Source organism: Amblyraja radiata, chromosome 30 (assembly GCF_010909765.2).
Source record: "Amblyraja radiata isolate CabotCenter1 chromosome 30, sAmbRad1.1.pri, whole genome shotgun sequence".
NCBI lineage: Eukaryota > Metazoa > Chordata > Chondrichthyes > Rajiformes > Rajidae > Amblyraja > Amblyraja radiata.
The window spans coordinates 18808816-18832556 of NC_045985.1; the positions used below are offsets into that span (position 1 = coordinate 18808816).

General features: G+C 47.7%; 1 long non-coding RNA gene across 1 annotated transcript; it reads right to left on the reverse strand.

The window, feature by feature from the left end:
* Positions 1–4925: 4925 nt before the first annotated feature.
* LOC116989988 lies at positions 4926–19018 on the reverse strand. The gene is made up of 3 exons (XR_004416373.1): positions 19008–19018; positions 14645–14646; positions 4926–5043 (listed from the first exon to the last, which is right to left on the reverse strand). It is a non-coding gene; the product is annotated as an uncharacterized LOC116989988 (long non-coding RNA).
* Positions 19019–23741: the final 4723 nt, after the last annotated feature.

Here is a 23741-nt window from a genome sequence, read left to right on the forward strand (position 1 = left end):
TGTGTGGGCAGTTCGGGAGTGAGCTCGGAGTAAAGACAGGGAAGAGCCATGGGGGAGAGGGGGCATCACGTGGGAGGGGGGAGGAGCCAGTGAGGGGGACCAGAGGGGTAATGGCTGTAATTGGCGGTGTGATGGGGACTCACAGCGGGCACTGGTCGCTGGTCGTTCTCCTCCGCCGGGATCAGAGTCTCCGCTTACCGTTTGGCGACATCTGCAACATCTCCGACTGGGCTGAGCCGGGTAAATGGTAAATTTACCTAAGGCATGGATGGTTGGTGATGGTTAGGCAGATAATCGTCTAAGTGCCAAAGGGTCAAAAAGGCATACAGTGCATAAACAGACCCTTCGGCCCATCATGTCCATGCTGGCCACTAACCCAACAAAACCTTGTGTTCTTATACATATGGATTATAGAACATAGAACAGTAGAACACAGGAACAGGCCTTTCGAGCCAAACATGAGGCTATCTTAAACTGATCTCATCTGCCTGCATATGATCCATATCCTTCTATTCCCTTGCACTGCCTGCCTAACAGCCTTTTAAACAGCACTATCAGAACTGCATCCACCATCATTGTCAGGTCAGGGGGAGAACGTACAAACTGCGTACAGACAGCACCCATAGTCAGGATCGAACCAGGGTATCTGGCGCTGTAAGGCAGCAACTGCACCACTGCGGTACCGTGCCACCCGACTATGCTTTGACCCCACACCAAGATAACATTATAACATAAAACAGTACATTTGGGCACCATATCTGAGGAAGGATGTGCTGGCTTTGGAGAGGGTTCTGAGAATGATCTCGGGAACGAGTGGGTTAACCTATGATGAGCGTTTGTCGGCGCTGGGCCTATACTCGCTGTAGATTAGACGAATGAGGGGGGGGGGGGGGGCTCATTGAAACATACAGAATAATAAAAGGCTTGGATAGAGTGGATGTGGAGAGGATGTTTCCACTAGTGGGAGGGTCTAGGGCTAGAGGTCAAAGCCTCAGAATTAAAGAATGCTATTTTACGAAGATAAGGATAAATTTCTTTAGTCAGTGGGTGGTGAATCTGTGGATATTTTTGCCACAGAAGGCTGCAGAGGCCAAGTGTGGATATTTTTCAGGCAGAGATAGATAGATTCTTGATTGGTTCATGTGTCCGGGGGTATGGGGAGAAGGCATGAGAATGAGGTTAGAAGGGAGTGATAGATTAGCCATGATTGAATGCCGGAGAAGATTTGATGGGCCGAATGGCCTAATTCTACACTTATTCCTTATGACCTTATGGCCTTAGTACAGCACACCAACTTTGGTCCAAGCTGCCCTTGCCGAACATGATGCCATTTCTCCTCTACCTGCACATGATCAATATCCCCTGCATATCCCTCTCAATATAAACTCTATTTAGAGGGAGAGTGGGTGTTAGGCGGTTAATGGGTGGGTGATGGAGTTACAGTTAAGACCACAGCTCAGATTAGGACAGTTTTGGTCTCCTAATCTGAGAAAATACATTCTTGCCATAGAGGGAGTTCAGAGAAGGTTCACCAGACTGATTCCTGGGATGTCAGGACTTTCATATGAAGAAAGACTGGATAGACTTGGCTTGTACTCGCTAGAATTTAGAAGACTGAATGGGGATCTTATAGCAACTAACAACATTCTTAAAGGGTTGGACAGGCTAGATGCAGGAAGATTGTTTCCGATGTTGGGGAAGTCCAGAACAAGGGGTCACAGTTTAAGGATAAGGGGGAAATCTTTTAGGACCGAGATGAGAAAAACATTTTTCACACAGAGAGTGGTGAATCTCTGGAATTCTCTGCCACAGAAGGTAGTTGAGGCCAGTTCATTGGCTATATTTAGAGGGAGTTAGATGTGGCCCTTGTGGCTAATGGGATCAGGGGGTATGGAGAGAAGGCAGGTACAGGATACTAAGTTGGATGATCAGCCATGATCATATTGAATGGCGGTGCAGGCTCGAAGGGCTGAAGGGCCTACTCCTGCACCTAATTTCTGTGTTTCTATGTTTTTAATGGGGAGGGAGGAAGTTAGAGGGAGGGCAGCTGGTGGAAGGAGGGGAGGAGGAGGGTTGATAGGGGGAGAGATGGGTAGTCGGATCTGGGGAGGTGGAGAGGAGGAAGATGGAATTAAAGGGAGGAGAGGTAGGAGAGTAGGGGAGAGTCGTGGGAGTTTGTGGGAGAGAGTTAGAGAGAGGTGATGAGAGGTAAAGGGAGGGGGTGGGTGATGGAGTTAAAGTTAAGACCACAGCTCCTTCTATCCCCTTCCCCCCATCCCGACTACACGGACAGGGGGAGGGGGCAACACAGAATGGTGTGTTGAGGGAAGGCTAAATGTAGACATTGACCCTACACCCACCCCTCCATCCCCTTCCCCCACCCCAGCCCCCCACCTCCCCCCAATCCCCTTCACCTTCCCCACCCCTCACATTCATTACTCATATTTAGGGGACGGCACGGTGGCGCAGTGGTAGAGTTGCTGCCATACATCACTTACAGCCCCTCGCACTTTAATCCTATGTCCTATCCATGTACCTGTCTGGTTTAGTTTAGTTTAGTTTAGTGTCACATGTACCGAGGCACAGTGAAAAGCTTTTGTTGCATGCTAGCCAGTCAGCAGAAATAAATTACAATTGATCTGTTTACAGTATACAGATAAGTGATAAAGGAATAGTGTTTAGTGCATGGTAAAGTCAGCAAAGTCTGATCAAGGATATTCTGCGGGTCATCAGAGTGTTAGATAGTAGTTCAGGACAGCTCTCTGGTGTGATAGGATGATTCAGTTGCCTGATAACAGCTGGAGGAAATGTTGTCCATCTTTCAATGGTGGTCACAAATAGCAGGAGTAACTCAGTGGAACAGGCAGCATCTCTGGAGAGAAGGGATGGGTAACGTTTCGGCTCGAGACCCATTCCCATGCATTTTTGAGATACATTGTGGACCCAGCCTCATGCAGCCACAAATAGTGCGAACTGTATCCTGGTGTAGAGGCTGCAACAAACCTGAAACTGAACCCAACATGTTACATGTTTCAGAGATTTGAGTCAGTGCTTACCAATAAAAAGATATTCATCAACATCGCCTTGTGATACGATGGTATCATGTATAGAAACATACAAACATAGAAAATAGGTGCAGGAGTAGGCCATTCGGCCCATCGAATAGAAGGAAAATTTACCAAAAAGAGGCAGGTTATTCCATCTTTTGAAATATCAGTCGCTCTTATTAGGGCAGGTTGATCATGAGGGTTCTTTATGGACAGGGAGAGAGAGAGAGAGAGGGAGAGGGAGAGGGAGAGGGAGAGGGAGAGGGAGAGGGAGAGGGAGAGGGAGAGGGAGAGGGAGAGGGAGAGGGAGAGGGAGAGGGAGAGGGAGAGGGAGAGGGAGAGGGAGAGGGAGAGGGAGAGGGAGAGGGAGAGGGAGAGGGAGAGGGAGAGGGAGAGGGAGAGGGAGAGGGAGAGGGAGAGGGAGAGGGAGAGGGAGAGGGAGAGGGAGAGGGAGAGGGAGAGGGAGAGGGAGAGGGAGAGGAGAGGGAGAGGGAGAGGGAGAGAGAGAGAGCTGTCCTTTGCTTTAAGAATTCCTCCACAAGTGTGAAAAACCCTGAGATTTCTCTACATTGTCGAGGGGGCGACTGTCATTGAATTGAATTGAATTGAATCCTTTATTTGTCATTCAGACCTTTCGGTCTGAACGAAATGCTGTTGCCTGCAGCCATACATGTAATAATAACAAAACACAATAAACACAAATTAACATCCACCACAGTGAGTTCACCAAACACCTCCTCACTGTGATGGAGGTAAAAGTCTTAGAGTTACTGTCTCTTCCCTCCTCTTCTCCCTCTGCGCCGAGGCGATACCCCACCGGGCGATGGCGGCCCGGGGGGTGGTCGAAGCTGCCCGCAGCTGTTGCAACGGGTGCTCCGGAAAACAGGCACCAGCCTGTGACCTGCGAGCTCCCGACATTGTCCTCCACCGGCCCGCGGCCGAGCCCAGGATCCAGGTCGCCGCCTCAGCCGCCGTAGCACCGTCTCCGCTCCGCACCGGGCCGCCCACAAGGCAGCGTCTCAGCCCCGCACCGGGCTGCTCACACGGGAGCACCTTCCAGCCGGTAGCCGTGCCGGCCGCACAGGAGTGTCTCAGCTCCGCACCGTTCGACCTCACCGGAGCGCCGAGTCGTGCCGCTACCCGGACGTCGCCACAGCTCGAAGACGGCCAGCCTCGCGTTGGTAAGTCCTGGCTGGCTCTACCTCCGGGCCCTCGAGGTCGGTCGCAGGTTGGAGGCCGCCAGCTCCGCCATTAGGCCTCAGCGCAGACGGGGGAAGAGAAGGGGGATACGACAAAAAGTCGCATTCCCCCGAAGGGAGAGACAGAAAGCTCTGTTTCACCCTCCCCCCACACACATAACACCACCTAATAACCAAAAAAATTACTAAACTAGACAAAAAAAAACAAACATAAAAAGTAAAAACAGACAGACTGCAGGCGAGCCGCAGCTGTATTACAGCGCCGCCACTTCCGGAATACCAATACATTGACTGTTGCCTAGAATTCGTAAATCTGTGACTATTAGGTATTAGATTAAAATAAACGGATTAGTATTAGGTATTAGGTTAAAATAATCGGTTTAGTACGTTTGTTAGTATTTTATGTGATAATAATCCCTTTAGTTATATAATTTGTTTGTGTATTGTATCGTCATCATACGTTTAAATTGGTTTCAATGCTGAGCAGTTCAAAGATCTTGAACATTCTCCTCATAAACACGGGGATCTTGAACAATCTACCCGCTTACATTCCAATCTATCTGATAAGTATGTCTAGACTCAAACGCCTGTGAACCTGTGGGCCATCTTATTTGCAGGTTTACATATATATGTTTATATGAAAAAACAGATTATATCAGTCTACCCCTTATTGTAAAAGGTGTACGTTAAACACACGATTTAACAAACAGGTTCAGTGAAGGTTCAGTAGGGCATAGACCTACTAATCAAACAGAGCTATGTCAATTATTTCTTATCTACTTATCCCTTTAGGTCCTCTTGCGCATATTTAAATGCATCTTCTGGGTCGATAAAGAAACGCTCCGATCCTCCGTATGTGACCCTTAATTTGGCAGGATACATTATTCCATATCTCAGGCCTGGGTTGTCTCTGAGAATAAGACGTGTCTTGGTGAAGAGAGCTCGCTTCTTGACCACCTCTGCTGGATAGTCTCTAAAGATTCTTATATTTTCTCCTTCAAACATCAGGGTTCCTGCGCTTGTCACTTTCTTCATGATCTCTTCAAGAACTGCTATGTCGTGTAGTTTTAAGAATAATTTGTCTTGGTGGGGCTCCACCACTTGATCGGGCTCTATGGACTCAATGTGCTTGATCAATTTTAGGTCTCTCAGGCAGATTAAATACCTGTCGAAGTAAGTTGGCAGTGAAGATCCGAGAGTCTTTTCCACTTTCCTTCCCTTCCTTCACTCCAACAATTCTTAAGTTTTGGCGTCTGGACCGGGCTTCAAGATCTAGGCATTTGTTAGTCATTCTGGCCAGTTGCCCAGAAACACGGTCTAGATCTTCCTTCAGTCTGTGCGTTGTGTCAGAAATGTCCGTATTAGTAGCATCGAGTTCTCTAATATAGCATTGTTTTGTTTCTTTGAAGTGAGGAGAATGGGATCCAACTTTCTGCTGAGATCTTCTTCAACCCGTTTGATTTCTCCTTTCAAAACAGTGTTTACCTCTTCGATGCGAACTTGTAGAATGTCAATTTCTCCGCAAATGTCTTTATTTCCGACATCCAGTCTTGTTTCTAGCTTTCCCAGCTTATCAGTCAGAATATCTCCAAAGTCTTTTGCCATAGCCCGTCTTAACGATTGTTCTTGTTCTTGTATTTGCTCTTCCATATTAGAAATAAGTAATTCTTCCTCAGATTCTCCCCCAGATTCTTCGGAGGTTACTTTCTCTTGCTCTTGAAGAAGCTGCAGTCGGGTTCTTTGTCTATTCTGAGGTAGAGTCGGCAGAATCCGATTACTCATTTAAAAATACCGATATCCAGTCGGTATACGTCGATTTCTGATGACGACACTTACGTCACGTCTGGCATCTGCCGGTAAGTATTTTTCAGTTGGTCCGATTTTCTTTCCAGGTATTTTACGGAGCGGAGCGCCTCTTACTGCTCCATGGCGCCACCGGTAGTTCTGTCTGTGTCCCCAGTGTGGCTGTCGTCCTGTCTGTGTCCCCGGCCAGACACAGACACAGACACAGACACAGACAGGACGGCAGCCACACTGGGCCAGGGTGCCCTGCATGTCGGTGTCAGCCGCTCACAATGGTGCAATTACTCACATTTACACACCAGGCCGTTGGCTGAGTTCACACCTTCCATGTGCAGCTGGAAGACACTGTGGCTCCGTGATGAATGATGGTTCATGGCTGTCTTTGCCGCCGAGCGGTTGGTTTTGGCAATAGCAATCAACATGTTGACCTGTGGGGAGAACACAAGCACTCAGTCCAAACCCAGCAGCTCAAACCAACACTGACCAAAAGAGAAGACACAGTGCTGGAGTAACTCAGCGGGTCAGGCAGCATTTGTGGAGAACGTGGATAGGTGACGTTTCACAGAGTGCTGGAGTAACTCAGCGGGTCAGGCAGCATCTGTGGAGAACATGGATAGGTGACGTTTCACAGAGTGCTGGAGTAACTCAGCGGGTCAGGCAGCATCTGTGGAGAACATGGATAGGTGACGTTTCACAAAGTGCTGGAGTAACTCAGCGGGTCAGGCAGCATCTGTGGAGAACGTGGATAGGTGACGTTTCACAAAGTGCTGGAGTAACTCAGCGGGTCAGGCAGCATCTGTGGAGAACGTGGATAGGTGACGTTTCACAGAGTGCTGGAGTAACTCAGCGGGTCAGGCAGCATCTGTGGAGAACGTGGATAGGTGACGTTTCACAGAGTGCTGGAGTAACTCAGTGGGTCAGGCAGCATCTGTGGACAACATGGAGAGGTTTGTGTGCTTGTGCGTGTGTGAGTATGTGCGTGTGTGAGTGTGTGTGGGGGGGGGGGGGGGCAGGATAAAGCATGGCATTGCTTTATAAATGGCTTTGTATTCAGTGAGGAGGGTGGAGGGGTGGGGGGAAGAGGAACAGTGGAAAGTGGGCCTGTTCACATGGACCTGTGGTCAGGGTGGGGAGTAACGTTACTAGGGGCGTATACCAACCTCCGACACTGATCCCCACACACTGACCCCCACCCCCACACACTGATCCCCACACACTGACCCCCACACACTGACCCCCCACACACTGACCCCCACCCCCACACACTGATCCCCACACACTGACCCCCCACACACTGACCCCCCACACACTGATCCCCACACACTGACCCTCACACACTGATCCCCACACACTGATCCCCACACACTGACCCCCCACACACTGACCCCCCACACATTGATTCCCACACACTGAGCCCCACCCCCACACACTGACCCACACACCATCACACTGACCCCCACACACGGACCATGACTCCCACACACTGACCCCCACACCCACACACCGACTCCCACACACTGACCCCCACACACTGACCCCCCCACACTGACCCCCACACACTGACCCCCCCACACTGACCCCCACACACTGACCCCCCCACACTGACCCCCACCCCCACGCACTGACCCCCACACACTGACCCCCACCCCCACACTGATCCCCACCCCCTGATCCCGGGGGGTAGTGGGGGAAGGGGGCACCCTAGGATATGGGTCGGAAATCATCCGGTCAGCAGGCGTATTTTTTTCAATTATTTTTCTCGACCTGGGAACCGCAGCCAGTCCCGGGGCAAGCTAGCCGACCTGGGCGCTACAGCCAGTCCCGGAGCATTTTCAGTTTTTTATTTGTAAAACAAATTTGAAAACCATGTATCATTTTCCTTCCACTTCACAATTATGTACCACTTTGTGTTGGTCTATCACATAAAATCCCAATAAAATACATTTACGTTTGTGGTTGTAACATGACAAAATGTGGAAAAGTTCAAGGGGTATGACAACTTTTGCAAGCCACTGTATAGGAGCAAAGACGTCCTTCTGCAGTTGTACAGAGTCAGAGTAAGACCACACCTGGGGTATTATGTGCAGTTTTGGTCCCCTAATTTGAGGAAGGAATTCTTGCTATTGAGGGAGTGCAGAGTAGGTTTACAAGGTTAATTCCCAGGATGGCGGGACTGTCATATGCTGAGAGAATGGAGCAGCTGGGGAGTTTAGAAGGATGAGAGGGTTTCTCATTGAAACATATAAGATTGTTAAAGGTTTGGACACGCTAGTGGCAGGACACATGTTCCCTATGTTGGGGGAGTCCAGAACCAGGGGCGACAGTTTAAGAATAAGGAAGGTAGACAAAAATGCTGGAAAAATTCAGCGAGTGCAGCAGCATCTACGGAGCGATGGAAATAGGCAACGTTTCGGGCCGAAACCCTTCTACAGAGTTAAGAATAAGGAGTAAGTCATTTATAACGGAGACGAGGAAACACATTTTCTCACAGAGAGTAGTGAGTCTGAGGAATTCTCTGCCTCAGAGGGCGGTGGAGATGGGTTCTCTGGATGCTTTCAAGAGAGAGCTAGATAGAGCTCTTAAAAATATCTGAGTCATGGGATATGGGGTGAAGGCAGGAACAGGGTACTGATTGGGGATGATCAGCCATGGTCACATTGAAGGGGTGTTCAGTTCTGAACACAATGTTATAGGAAAGATATTGTCAAGCTTGAAAGGGTTCGGAAAAGTTTTACGATGATGCTGGCTCGAAGGGCCTAATGGCCTACTCCTGCAACTATTGTCTATAGACTATTGACCTGTACCTCACAGACCAGCGAGTGACCGGTACATGTGTCCGGCCTGGATCAGCAGAGGCGGGGCTTCGTCAATGAGGGCGGGGCTTGACCAGTGACGTCAGTAGGCGTGGTCTGTGCAATTTCTGGGCGGGGCTACCGGCTGCCCGGCAACGTGGGTGTTGGACCTGCAGAAGGACCTCTTTGCTCCTATATTCGTTTCCTCTTGTTATAAAGGCCAACATGCCATTGGCTTTCTTCACTGCCTGCTGTACCTGCATGCTTACTTTCATAGACTGATGTACAAGTACCCCCAGATCCCGTTGTACTTCCCCTTTTCCCATGCACGCCCAGCCGCTCCATTCTCTCAGCATATGACAGTCCCGCCATCCTGGGAATTAACCTGGTGAACCTACGCTGCACTCCCTCAATAGCAAGAATGTCCTTCCTCAAATTTGGAGACCAAAACCGCACCCACAATACTCCAGGTGTCTCACCAGGGCCATGTACAACTGCAGAAGGACCTCTTTGCTCCTTTACTCAACTCCTCTTGTCATGGAGGCCAACATGCCATTTGCTTTCTTCACTGCCTGCTGTACCTGCATGCTTACTTTCAGTGACTGATGAACAAGGACCCACAGATCAAGTTCAAGTTCAAGTTCAAGTGAGTTTATTGTCATGTGTCCCTGTATAGGACAATGAAATTCTTGCTTTGCTTAAGCACACAGAACATAGTAGGCATTTACTACAAAACAGATAAGTGTGTCCATATACCATAATATAAATATATACACACATGAATAAATAAACTGATTAAGTGCAAATAACAGAAAATGGGATAATAATAATCAGAGTTTTGTCCGAGCCAAGTTTAATAGCCTGATGGCTGTGGGGAAGTAGTTATTCCTGAACCTGGATGTTGCAGTCTTCAGGCTCCTGTACCTTCTACCTGAAGGTAGCAGGGAGATAAGTGTGTGGCCAGGATGGTGTGGGTCTTTGATGATACTGCCAGCCTTTTTGAGGCAGCGACTGCGATAAATCCCCTCGATGGAAGGAAGGTCAGAGCCGATGATAGACTGGGCAGTGTTTACTACTTTTTGTAGTCTTTTCCTCTCCAGGGCGCTCAAGTTGCCGAACCAAGCCATGATGCAACTGGTCAGCATGCTCTCTACTGTGCACCTGTAGAAGTTAGAGAGAGTCTTCCTTGACAAACCGACTCTCCGTAATCTTCTCAGGAAGTAGAGGCGCTGATGAGCTTTCTTGATAATTGCATTAGTGTTCTCGGACTAGGAAAGGTCTTCAGAGATGTGCACGCCCAGGAATTTGAAGCTCTTGACCCTTTCAACGATATATAAATAGGGCTGTGGGTTCCCCTGCAACTCCTTCCAAAGTCCACAATCAGTTCCTTGGTTTTGCTGGTGTTGAGGGCCAGGTTATTGCGCTGGCACCATATGGACAGTTGCTCGATCTCTCTTTTATACTCTGACTCATCCCCATCAGTGATACGTCCCACAACAGTGGTGTCGTCAGCGGACTTGATGATGGAGTTCGCACTGTGTCTGGCTACGCAGTCATGAGTATAGAGTGAGTACAGCAGGGGGCTGAGCACGCAGCCTTGAGGTGCTCCTGTGCTGATTGTTATCGAGGCTGACACATTTCCAGCAATACGAACGGACTGTGGTCTGTGAATGAGGAAGTCGAGGATCCAATTGCAGAGGGATGCGCAGAACTCCAGGTAGGAGTTGATTTGCTCCATGATCAGCCTCTCAAAGCACTTCATCACCACTGGCGTCAGTGCCACTGGTCGAAAGTCATTGAGGCACGTCACCTTGCTCTTCTTGGGCACTGGTATAATTGATGCCCTTTTAAAGCATGTGGGAACCTCAGACCTCAGAAGTGAGAGGTTGAAAATGTCCGTAAAAACTCCAGCCAGTTGGTCCGCACAGGTTTGTACTTCCCCAATCCCTGCCTCCTCTCTCCTGCCATCTATCCCGTTGACTGCCGCTCCTTTGCGGGAACCGCTGCTCAGTGATTTCCGTCACTGCACCGTCTGAGTCCGGAGCTCCGGGTCTGTGGGGCATCGCACCTGCCCTCCCCCCACAATGAGTGGGAGCCGAATCCTTCAGCATCTCCACAGGTCCTGAGCGACCTCGGCGGGCCGGTGACCGTCCGCTGCGCCTCTCGCCTTTTCCAGTGACTGTCGTTTGCCCCCCTCGGCTCCAATGCAGCGGCATGGGAGGGCAGGTGCGATTCTCCACAGACCCAGAGCTCCGGCCACAGTCGATGCAACGACGGGAATCACTGGACAGCGATTCCCGCAAAGGAGCGGCGGTCAACGGGATAGATGGTAGAAGAGAGGAGGTACGGATTGGGAAACGGGAAAGGGGCTTTTATTGGGCGGGTGTCTGCAGGAGAGTACCGATGTCCCGTCTCTCCGGTGGCTGGCGGTTGGACCACAACCAGCGCGGAGAAGCAGCGCCGCCCTGCCGGACCACCAACAGCCAGAGTGGGCGCGGGTCTCCGGCACCACCGATCCGCCGCTGGGCCGTCACCGTCCGGCCGCGGCCTGAAGTGTCGGGCCGGGCTCGCAGCCGGCAAGGAGGGGGCTCGGCGCCTGCTCCAGCCTGGCTCCCCTCCGGCTCCCGGGGGGGGTATAGTGGCGGTTAAACATTACAATAATTTACATGGTTAAAGATTAATGCAGCATAAACATTTTAAATACATAATTCAATTACTTTTCTAAAATGTTAGTATCTTTTTATTTTCACATACATTCTCTCACAGATTTGAATGTGTATATGTTGGATGTTTTTAATACTGCATGTAGCTATTCTGCCGCCCACCTGGAAGCTTAAATCACCCACTAGTGGGCGGTACGGCTCAGGTTGAAGAGAACTGTTTTAAAGCCTCAGTATTACACGCTTGCTTTTTTGTTCTAGTTCCCCAAATGAAAGCTGACACTGCGTTTACATTTCTTAGCGAGTTCTCAGCACTGACCGAACCTGCAACAATTGGCCCGGTTTTACCTTCTCCACAAAATCCATAAACACAACTGCCCTGGCAGACCCACTGTTTCTGCCGACTCCTGTCCCACTGAAATGATTTCCACGTACATAGAGTCCATCCGATCCCCCCCTGGTCCAATCTCTCCCGACCTATGTCCAATAAACCTCACACGCCAATCCCCCATCTTTATTATGGATGTTCAGTCACTCCACTTCCATCCCCCACCAAGACGGCTTGAACAGCCTCCGTTTCTTCCTCGACCGCAGAACCACGCAATTTCCCACTACTAACACTCTCCTCCGCCTAGCGGAGCTGGTCCTCAACCTTGACAACTCATTCGACTTTTCCCATTTCCTCAAAATCAAAGGCGTAGCTATGGGCACTCGCATGGGCCCCAGTTATGCCGGCCTCTTTGTAGGATAAGTTCAACAACCCCTGTTCCAGGCGCACACTGGGCCAATCTCACGTAGATAGGGTGGTAAAGAAAGCTTTTGGTGTGCTGGCCTTTATAAATCAGAACATTAAGCATAGAAGTTGGAATGTAATGTTAAAATTGTACAAGGCATTGGTGAGACCAATTCTGGAGTATGGTGTACAATTTTGGTCGCCCAATTATAGGAAGGATGTCAACAAAATAGAGAGAGTACAGAGGATATTTACTAGAATGTTGCCTGGGTTTCAGCAACTAAGTTACAGAGAAAGGTTGAATAAGTTAGGTCTTTATTCTTAGGAGCGCAGGAGGTTAAGGGGAGACTTGATAGAGGTCTTTAAAATGATGAGAGGGATAGACAGAGTTGACGTGGATAAGCTTTTCCCATTGAGAGTAGGGAAGATTCAAACCAGACTGATTCCTGGGATGTCAGGACTGTCTTATGAAGAAAGACTGGATAGACTTGGTTTATACTCTCTAGAATTTAGGAGATTGAGAGGGGATCTTATAGAAACTTACAAAATTCTTAAGGGGTTGGACAGGCTAGATGCAGTAAGATTGCTCCCGATGTTGGGGAAGTCCAGGACAAGGGGTCACAGTTTAAGGATAAGGGGGAAATCCTTTAAAACCGAGATGAGAAGAACTTTTTTCACACAGAGAGTGGTGAATCTCTGGAACTCCCTGCCACAGAGGGTAGTCGAGGCCAGTTCATTGGCTATATTTAAGAGGGAGTTAGATGTGGCCCTTGTGGCTAAGGGGATCAGAGGGTATGGAGAGAAGGCAGGTACGGGATACTGAGTTGGATGATCAGCCATGATCATGTTGAATGGTGGTGCAGGCTCGAAGGGCCGAATGGCCTACTCCTGCACCTAATTTCTATGTTTCTATGTTTCTAAACAAGAGGACATTACTTCAGAATTAAGGGACAGACGTTTAGGGGTAACATGAGGGGGAACTTCTTTACTCAGAGAGTGGTAGCTGTGTGGAATGAGCTTCCAGTGGAAGTGGTGGAGGCAGGTTCGATTTTATCATTTAAAAATAAATTGGATAGGTATATAGATGGGAAAGAAATGGAGGGTTATGGTCTGAGTGCAGGTAGATGGGACTAGGGGAAAAAACTGTTCGTCACGGACTTGTAGGGCCGAGATGACCTGTTTCCGTGCTGTAATTGTTATAAGGTTATATGGTTATATCAGCCGAACTCTATCTCCGTTACATTGATGACTGCATCGGTGATACCTCCTGCACCCATGCCGCACCCATAGACTTCATTCATTTCATTTAAATGGAGCTAAATGTAATATCTCCAAGTTTGTGGATGACACAAAGCTGGGTGGCAGTGTGAGCTGCGAAGAGGATGCTATGAGGCTGCAAGGTGCATTGGATAGATTGGGTGATACATGGCAGATACAGTACAATGTGGATCAATGTGAGGTTATCTACTTTGGTGGCAAGAACAAGTAGGCATATTATTATCTGAATGGTATCAAATCAGGAAAAGGAGAGATGCAACGAATCTGGGGGTCCTTGTACATCAGTCACTGAAAGTAAGCATGTAGGTACAGCAGGCAGTGAAGAAAGCAAATGGCATGTTGGCTATAGCGAGAGGATTTGAGTATAGGAGACAGGAGGTCTAACTGCAGTTGTACAGGTCCCTGGTGAGACCACACCTTTAGTATTGTGTGGAGTTTTGGTCTCCCAATTTGAGAAAGGACAATCTTGCCATTGAGGGAGTGCAGCGTAGGTTCACCAGGTTAATTCCCGGGATGGCGGGACTGACATAATATGAAAGCATGGATTGACTGGGCTTGTATTCATTTGAATTTAGAAGGTTGAGATGGGATCTTATAGAAACATATAACATAATTTTGGGATTGGACAGGCTAGATGCAGGAAAAATGTTCCCAATGTTGGGGGAGTCCGGAACCAGAGATCACAGTTTAAGAATAAGACGTAGGCGATTTAGGACTGAGATGAGGAAATATATATTCACCCAGAGGGTTGTGAATCTGTGGAATACTCTGCCACAGAAGGAAGAGGAGGGCAATTCACCGGATACAGTATATCCAGGAGAGAGCTAGTTGTGGCTCTTAGGGCTAACGGAATCAACGGATATGGGGAGAACGCTGGAACGGGTACTGATTTTAGATGATCAGCCATGATCACATTGAATGGCGATGCTGGCTCGAAGGGCCGAATGGCCTACTCCTCCATCTATTTGTTCTATGTTTCTTCTACAAATTTTTATCCAGCCCTCGAGTTTACTTAGAACATTTCCGACACCTCCCTCCCCTTTCTTAAACCCACCGTCTCCATCACAGGAGATAGACTATCGATTCAGGTCTATTACACACCCATGGACTCCCACAATTATGTCGACTACACTTCTTCCCACCCTGCTTCATGCACATGACCACTCGACCACTTCCAGCTTCCACGTCCGGGAGCCAGGACACTGAACCCCCCGCGACTGATGTTGGTCCGAACAGAGGCCAAAGGCAGCGGGAAACTCGGAGCATGAGACTCGCGAGGGATTCAGTGAACCTGAAAGCAAGATAAATTCAATCTAAATAACACAGTGGCCTGTAAAACTGTGAAACATAATAAATTGTCAGTCATTGTGAGTTTGAAGAATGGTCGCGACCCGACAACATTGCCTATCCGTGTTCTCCAGAGAAACTGCCTGACCCACTAAATTACTCCAGCACTTTGTATCTTTTTATGTAGACCAGCATCTGCAGTTCCTTCCTTCTACTCTATAAACTATTAGTCGTTGGAGTCGACCCTACTCTGTCCACCCAGATCATGGTCGCCTTTAATATCCAGGCGTTCCACATAATGTCTTTAATATCCAGAAGTTCCACATAATGCCTTTAATATCCAGACGTTCCACACCTTCCACATGTGCTACATGTTTATTTACCCAGCCTTAAATTCAATGCTCTAACAATTTGCAATTGGCTCCTGTGAAAACCCAGGGGCTATCAAATTGGAGGTTTAGCTTTCTAATGTTGCCTTAAATTATTCGCAATCCCTCAGTGGAACACTCTTCCTGGCCATTAGTGTTTACGTGGACATAACAGGTTGATAATTTCCTTCTTATTCCAAGTTCTTCTCTATCCCAGAAGGGTTTACCTTAAATAAAACACACAGAGCTGGAGTAACTCAGCGGGTCAGGCAGCCGGTCTGGAGAACATGGATGGGCGACGTTTCGCGTCAGCATTCTTCTTTGGATGCTGCCTGACCCGTTGAGTTACTTCAGCACGTTGTGTTGTGCTCATGATTCCATCATCTGTCATTCCTTTTTTTCCACATGGTGCAGTTGCTACGTGTCTCTGCTACCTGTCTCAGAGGGTGGCATGATCCCTCGATCATGCCAACCTCTGTCGCTGCTTCATTCCTGTTGTCGCCCTGTACTCGAATGGTCGCATGTTCCATTGCCGATTGGGAAAAGGGGATATGCAACGAGACCTGGGTGTCATGGTACACCAGTCATTGAAAGTAGACATGCAGGTGCAGCAGGCAGTGAAGAAAGCGAATGGCATGTTAGCATTCATAGCAAAAGGATTTGAGTATAAGAGCAGGGAGGTTCTACTGCAGTTGTACAGGGTCTTGGTGAGGCCACACCTGGAGTATTGCATTCAGTTTTGGTCTCCTAATCTGAGGAAATACATTCTTGCCATAGAGAGAGTACAGAGAAGGTTCAACAGACTGATTCCTGGGATGGCAGGACTTACATATGAAGAAAGACTGGATAGACTTGGCTTGTACTCGCTGGAATTTAGAAGATTGAGGGGGGATCTTATAGAAACTTACAAAATTCTTAAAGGGTTGGACAGGCTGGATGCAGGAAGACTGTTCCGATGTTGGGGAAGTCCAGAACAAGGGGTCACAGTTTAAGGTTAAGGGGGAAGTATTTTAGGACCGAGATGAGAAAATCATTTTTCACACAGAGAGTAGTGAATCTGTGGAATTCACTGCTACAGAAGGTAGTTGAGGCCAGTTCGTTGGCTATATTTAAGAGGGAGTTATATGTGGCCCTTGTGGCGAAAGGAATTAGGGGGTATGGAGAGAAGGCAGGTACAGGATACTGAGTTGGATGATCAGCCATGATCATATTGAATGGTGGTGCAGGCTCGAAGGGCCGAATGGCCTACTCCTGCACCTATTTTCTATGTTTCTGTGTTTCTATGTTTCCATGGACAGTGTGCACACATTCTCTGTTATCCTAGCCCTTATGTAAACATGAGTAGGAACCGGTTACCCGAGGGGCGATTATTCTCCAACTACCCTCTGCATCTCTCCACCTGGTTCTTTTTCAATAATATCATCACGACCCCCACTGGTCCTTTGCCTTTCATTGAATCATATTATCCCTGTTTTCACCAGCCTATTTCACAACTCTGTTTCATCTGGAGATTGTGATAACTGGCTGCTTAATTTACAGCTATTTTCATCATAATTTTCATGTAATGTAGTACTTCCGAGAAATCACATGATTTATTTTGCTAGTGGAGAGGAATCAACAACCAGACACTGGTATTGAGAGCGTCAAGCATTTTATTTCATTTTATGAATCATTTATTATTTGATTACTGCACAACTACAAAGTAAATCAGGGGAAGAGATTACTTGGTTCTGGAAGAAATTTGTAGTTCGGGTCTGTACTACATCTTCTGTTTCCCTCTTTTGACTCCATCGGCACCTCTCCCATTTCCCCACTCTGTCACCTCTCCCATTGCCCCACTGTCACCTCTCCCATTGCCCCATTGTCACCTCTCCCATTTCCCCACTCTCTGTCACCTCTCCCATTGCCCCACTCTCTGTCACCTCTCCCATTGCCCCACTTCATGTTGCCGTTCTCCTCCTCTGTTAGCGTCATCACATCCCTGACTCTCTCGATCACCTCACCCCCCCCCCCCCCGTGATCTCTCTACCACTTTCTCTGCTCCTCTCCATTGCCGCTCTCTGTTTTTGACTGCGCTCATTTCCTTTCATCACGTTCGCGTTCCTCTCTCCCCAGTGGCTCTGCCTCTTTTCTGTCACCTCTCTCCCTCTCGTCGTCTCTCTCCATCATCTCTCCTCCTCTCCAACACTTCCCTCTTCCCCTAATGTTTCTCCCATTCCCTGACGCGTGTGGTACCGACGTCTCTTTCTCTCTGACTCCTTTCCCTCTATTCCTGTCGAATTCCCTCCTCCGTTGTGTCGTTTACCCTTCTCCATTTCATCAACTGTTTCTTCTTCTGTTGTCACTCTTTCTATCGCCGTCTTCTCGTTACTTTTCCCTTACTGGTATTCCCTGCTGGACACTTACTTTGTTCTGTCTCCCAGTTGTCAGATATCCTGATCAATAATCGATAGGGTCTGTTCATTGTAGCTTCTGATGAGCCTACTCATTTGTCCCAGAACAAGAACCGAACTTCCCAACGAATCATCAAAGTTTGCACACACGGTTTATTAATCAAACCCAGCACATCTATAATAGTTAATTATTAAAATAGCTTTTTTTTGGATTAAGCCATATATTCATCACAATGTTCCCTGTTAATGAGGGTAAGACTCTGAGGCTACTCATAAGGAGGATCAGATTTCATTTTTCATCCTCGTTACTCAGTACCTGAATTTGCTAAACACTTTAATTCTCCTTCCCTTCCCCCACTGACCTTTCCTTCCTAGGCCTCCTCCATTGTCAGAGTGAGGCGAACAGCAAATTGGAGGAACAGCATCTCATATTTTGCATGGGCAGCTTACAGCAGTGGTATGAATATTGATTTCTCTAACTTCAAATAACCACTGTATTCCCTCTCTCTCTCCATCCCTCCCCAACCCAGATCGCACAAGGTTTTTATTCTCTCCTAACAAACAACTAATAATGTCCTGTTTCCTTTATCGTCATCATTTATTTAAATATCTTTAATTTATTGTTCTATATCTCTCCATTTCACTGTCTCATTTCCCTTTCCCCTGACTAGTCTGAAGAAGGATCTTGACCCGAAACGTCACCCATTCCCCACTCCAGATATACTGCCTGTCCCGCTGAGTTTCTCCAGCACTTTGTGTCTTTCTTCGGTTTAAAGCAACATCTGCAATTCCTTCCTACACCTCAGTTTCATCGATGCTTTTATCCCTTGTCCCGGAGGTAGAACAAGACCTCTGTAACGGAATAAACATGGAACCGGAAGCTCACGTCAAGGTGAAGTAGGACTCAAAGCTTAAGAACAGGTCTGGTGCAATCCGGGATAGCCACAGCACGGGAAAAGGCCATTCAGTCCATCGTGTTTGTGGAAGGGTAGTCCACTGGTCCAACTAATGTTTTCCCTTAACCAGTTTGCTTGGCCCCCTGTAAACACCACAATGGAATCTGTCCTGAATCACATTCAAATGGCGATATTGAGTAGATGTCACCCACTCTATATTGATGTTTGGTGCCTTAAGGTCCCAATTGCAGATGGTTTCAGGTGCTGATGAGGGCATCTGGTTGGCTTTTCCCTGAGGCTGGTTCTCCATTGTGAAGGTCGATCGTCCATCTGGTGATGGTGCCGAGGACATGGAAGATGCTGAACCCTGAGTGGTGAGCACACGGAGAGTGAAGGAGGGAGCTCACTGATATCTTGCTCCATTTTAATGGTCCTTCTCAGGCTGTTGGTGAGCCCCAAATCTCAACGTGCCCGGGAATATGTGTCAGTGAGTTGGAGAAGTTCCCCAGAGTGTTTACTGTCACAGTGGCGACTCCAGGCGAGGTCTGAACTTTATCTCTTGTCTTGAGGCTGGAGGGGCTGATCAAATTATCGGCTGATCCTGTGTGTGCATATTTTACCTCCCAACAGCCCATGGGTCAGACTCTGACTGAGACTAAGGAGAGGGATAGAGCTGGGAGAATGTTTCCCCTCCTATGTCTCTGGAGGATTATATGTGCTGTTGGACCGTGCAGAGAGCGTGTGTGATTGAGAGAGTGGGTAAGGTGTGGAAGTCGTGGCACCCTGTGTACTGAGGATATATGCGCTCTGATCCAGCTGACCCTTCCAAGGGGGATGGGAAGTAGACGTGGAATGGGAGGGGACGTGAATAGATCGTTGGTGCTGTCATGAAGCAACGGCGTGGGACTGGGATGACAAGCCAGTACAAGTGGTGATTGACCCGGAGCGAGCAGTGTGGCACCGGCTGGGCGAGGTTGGGGTATCATTGAAGCTGTGGTGGGTAAGGATGTAGGCAGGTGGGGAAGGAGAAAGAGGAACTGAGAACGGGGTTTATCCGTTTGACAGCTACTTCCCAACTGGGGAACAGCTGATATGTTTATCAGTTCTTGGGCTTGAACCAATTCATCACATTAGAAAACATTTGTTCAGGCTTCACTGCAGCATGTTTTATTGACACTGAATCTTCCTTCGAAAGCTCTGATGACAACTTCTCATCTTTCGCAACTTTTTCCTGTAACTCAGCCTTTAGAGACTTCAGTGCATCAATTCGCTCCAGGAAGCCCGATTTCGCATCATTTTTTTCATCCAGAATCATGAGGTCAATGTAGGCTGGAGTGGATAATGGGTTTGGTCTCAAAGCTATTTCATCAAGTCGTGTAAGGCTCCTGGACGCCCGTTGAATCAGCTCCAGCACTTTGTCATGAACCGCATCATACTCCTGCGCAAGTAACTCCTTGACTATTTGTTGGGTCATCTTCTCACCGCAGGCCTTCTCATACCTTTCTTTCAGCTCACTGTATGTTCCCTTTTCCTTTTCTGTTTTGCAGATAATCCTGCTAAATTGTCTTTTGTGATCGGCCCAGTCACATTTCTGAGGACAGACTGTGCATTTCCCCGATGAATCCATCGATGTGCACCAACACCCAAGTGGACTGATAACAACAAAACAAGGAGCGTCGCAGGTGAAGTCACATTGCTCACAGTTGTTTGAGAGGTAAGGAATCCACTTCCTTTCTTTAACAACAACATTAACTACATACTCAAAATCTTTATTTGCATCCAGATTGGCCTGGTTTTGATCCAAAACCTGTTGCGTCCTCCTGACTTCGTCCAGTTTGGTCAGTCCTGCTTGGACCTGCATCTGCAATCCCTCCACTATAGCCTCCAACTGCTTACGTTCCTTCAGAACCTCCTTGGTCAAACACAAGCTTTTTGTTTCCATCGTGTTCAGAGCTGTGAAGAATTCCTTCATATTGTTTGCTCCCATATTCCAAATCATTGCAGCAAAGTTAATATCATCTTGTTCATCTTTCCTGCTGTCACCGGATGTCCCCAAACTGCCCGTGTTTTCAGATATTGGACGCTGTGCAAAAATGGCTGAATTGTTAAACTTGAAGTACATTGGCTTTCCCGTTTAGTCTTCGGGACACGGCACACCAGCTTTATTCAAGGCATCCAGAATGGGGGGCTGCTCTATGTCTGCGAATGTCACCAAGATCCTAATGTTCTCTGCAATATCTTTTCCAAAAATAGAAAGAATCGAATCAAAGACATATTTCTGTGTCGGAGTCAGGCGAGCCAGTGCAGCTTGAACAACAAAACAGACAACGTCGATCTGATCAACGCCTTGTGGGGAAGTGAAGAACTCACGGATTTGCTCAGTGATCTGTTTATCCCGCTTGATGCCCTCGGTGCCTCCGAATCCTGGCGTGTCAATGATGGTCACAGAGTAATCGATGTTCAATCCTATCTGATGGTGGAGCTGGTTGGCAGTGATGGAGGATGTCTGACTCTCAGCCTGGGATTTTCCAGTCTCTTCCTCTATTAACTTGTATCTGAAGTTGTCTCCCCATTCCACGCCCAAGATGTAGTTGATCATCCCATTGATGAGGGTTGTCTTTCCTGACCCAGTTGCTCCCAAAACTATAACTGTTTTCATTTTGTGTGCGTTTGTGTGTTTTCCAAAGGAGCATTTCACAAGTTGTTTGGACGTATTAACCACCTCCATCTGCAGGTTTAGATTGTAAATGGAAGGGTTTCCTCTGCATATTAATCGCGTTTCTCCGAGAAGCTCCAGGGCTATTCTGCTTTGGGCATTTTCTATTTTTATTGAAACCTCCTCACTTGCTGCACTAGATCCCGCTCCTCCACAGTCAGCAGACACTCGGACACTGTAGACGGTCTCGGGTTTCAATCCCACTAAACGATAGTGGCATTGTGTGTCGGATGACTTAACCTCTTCCCATAATTTACCCTCCATGTTTGGTTTAACTGATGGATCTTCTCTATATTCAATTCTGTACCAACATATTTTAACGTCAGTTCCAATCTGACCTGGTCTGTCGCAGTGTAGTATTGGGCTGGATGAACAATCCTGGAAGACTGGTTTACCAGGTGGACTTGCTGGCCGGGTGATGCCCCTGTAGCTCTCACTAGTCTTGCTGACCCCGACCTTGGTCACTGCTCTGCATCGGAAGTGATAGTCCTGGTGTGGCTGTAACCCAGGTACTGTGAAGGAGTGGCATTGATCAGGTGTGTCCAGAATTGTCCATTCCTCCTGCTGCCTACCTCGGTACTCTATCTTGTAGCCTACAATCTCACCGGCACCAAATGTTGGAGGCTGTAACTGCAGCGTCACACTGTCATGTGTTGTTCTACTAGACGTAGGTATCTCGGGTTGTGACGGAGGAACAAAGCACCGGTTCTCCAGACATCCTCCATCATACAGGTAAATTGACGCTCCGATGTTGCTTTCATCCCGCACAGATCCAACAGCAAATTTTATTTTCCCATCTGCTACATTGGCGGTGGCAAATTCCAGGAATTATCCTGATAGCTCCCTCGTCTGCTGGGACACAGATGGCAAGTTAAACCAAGAGTCACTTTGTTTGCCTTTGACAGGTAGAGATCCTCATTATGTAATATTGTAAATGTAAAGCAGACAACATAAAATGTTGCTAAATCCATAAACATGTCATCCAACTCACTCTCTGATTTCATAACTGGTATATCTTTCAATATTCTGAGGTAAAATCGCACAACCCTCATCTCCCATGCCTTGTCATCCAGCCATGTGGTCAGTGCCTGGTGTTTGAATGGTGACTGCTCCCTGTTCTTCAATATGTCCACCAGCAACACTTCCTCCTTCCCGCCGCCCCGAATGGACGGTAAAACCTTACATAAAGTCCCCTGGAAAACTAATTTGTACTCCAGACACATCTTTTGGAATCGAAGTATCTATATTACTAAAACTCAGTTCTTGACCGCTTTTCCCGATCTGTGCTGCGATATACGACAGAACGCCGCCACCTACGGCCGTCATTTTTGGCCACCTCCCTCAGTTCCCCCTCTGCCGCATGTGTGCCGAGGATTCTTCCCCTCGATGAAATATGACCGAGATATTAATGTTTTTACATCATTCCCCATTCTCTCTGCTGCCCCCGCTGGCGGCAGGGGAGGAAGGGGCTATAAAACCCGGAAGCGTCCTGCTTCTATCACTTTCTTCCCGACCACGAAGTGAAAGGGTCACGGCTCTCTGAGCTGCAGCTCTGCTCCCAGGTGAGTGCTTTTTCAGCCAATTGATATGTATGTTATTCACCATGCTCTGAAGTTTCTTGGCATTTTGTTGGAAAGAGTTTGTATATTTGTCTATCTACATTGTGTTTCAACTGTGAATTGAAAATAAAAAGCATTTGCATTTGTATATTTGTCTATCTATATTGTGTTTGAACTGTGAATTGAAATTAAAAAGCATTTGCATTTGTATATTTGTCTATCTATATTGGTTTGAACTGTGAATTGAAAATAAAAAGCATTTGTATATTTGTCTATCTATATGTGTTTGATCTGTGAATTGAAAATAAAAACCATTTGTTATTGTTATAAAGCGTTTTGCAAATTTGTTTCTCTTGGTTGCACCGGTTTTCAGGTAACTAAGGCATGATGTCTATTGTGTTTGAAATGGTGATGTAAATTGAAATTCATTTGTTGCAACGTTTTCAGGCGAGTAATGCGCGAAAGAACCTTTTTTATTTCGATCAGACTGTGTTTAAATTTAAAATTGGCGGACATTTTGTGATTTTGGCGGTTTGAAGATGGCGGCGATTACGTCATTTCCGACGATTGGTAAGATGGCGGCGATGACTTCATTTCCGGCGATCGGTAAGATGGCGGCGATGAAGTCATTTCCGGCGATCGGTAAGATGGCGGCGATTACGTAATTTCCGGTCGGAGGCAAGATGGCGCTTAAGACGTGCACGGGGTGTTGAATAAATCTACAGAACTGGTAAGTGTTTGTTACATCCACAGCGGCAATTGTGTTTCAGCAACATCTGCAATTGTGAATGTGTGTGCGTGTGAGTGTGTGTATAATAAAAGGAGGAATTGTGTCCGGAACTCCGACCCCCGACGCACGTGGCAAGGCATCCAGGCCATCACGGACTACAGACCCTCCAACACCACCCCCACATCCAGCGACGCCTCCTTCCTTGAGGAGCTTAATCACTTCTATGGCCGCTTCGACAGGGACAATCTAGAGACAGCCATCAAGGCTGTGCTACCTGCCG